General features: G+C 60.7%; 1 protein-coding gene across 1 annotated transcript in view; it reads left to right on the top strand.

Moving 5' to 3' along the window:
* Positions 1 to 509, top strand: part of DMRTA2 (DMRT like family A2) — a 5,040-nt gene that overhangs the window by 2,805 nt on the left and 1,726 nt on the right.

Below are 509 nucleotides of genomic sequence, written 5' to 3'. Positions count from 1 at the left end.
TGCGGTGCTGCTGCTCGGGAGACGGGGTTTTTTTTTTTTTTTTTTTTTTTTTTTTCTCTCCTGGATTTTAGCCTCCGCGACTTGTGGCGAGGGATCCTGTCGTTGAAGGTGCCGGATTGCTCTTTGAAGGGACACTTTTAATCTGTGGTCGTAGTTAAAGGGGGAAGGGGGAGCTGAGCTTAGGGAGCAGCTCGGGTTTCCACCGGGGCACCGTGGGGAGCGGCGATCCCGCAAGCGCGGACGGGAGAGCTCGTCTTTGAGCCCGGCGCGATGGACTTGGTGCTGCCCTGCCAGATGCGCACGGAGGGCAAGGAAGCGAGAGAGATCTAAGTTTTCTTGGATTTTCTCGTCTTAGATTCGCTTTTCGGGAGCGGAGGGGAGGGGAGGAAGGCGCAGAAAGGCTTCCGACGGCCCCCTCCTCACTTGAACCCCACTCCGGAGCCGTGTGCCGGGGCAGGGGGACAGGGGCGGCGGGGGACCCCCGGGGCCAGACCTCCCCGCCTGGTGCC

This window comes from Aptenodytes forsteri, unplaced genomic scaffold (genome assembly GCF_000699145.1).
Source record: "Aptenodytes forsteri isolate BGI_AS27 unplaced genomic scaffold, ASM69914v1 Scaffold119, whole genome shotgun sequence".
Lineage (NCBI taxonomy): Eukaryota > Metazoa > Chordata > Aves > Sphenisciformes > Spheniscidae > Aptenodytes > Aptenodytes forsteri.
The sequence above is the reverse complement of the archived record's forward strand: the minus strand, read 5'-3'. Positions and strand labels throughout refer to the sequence as shown.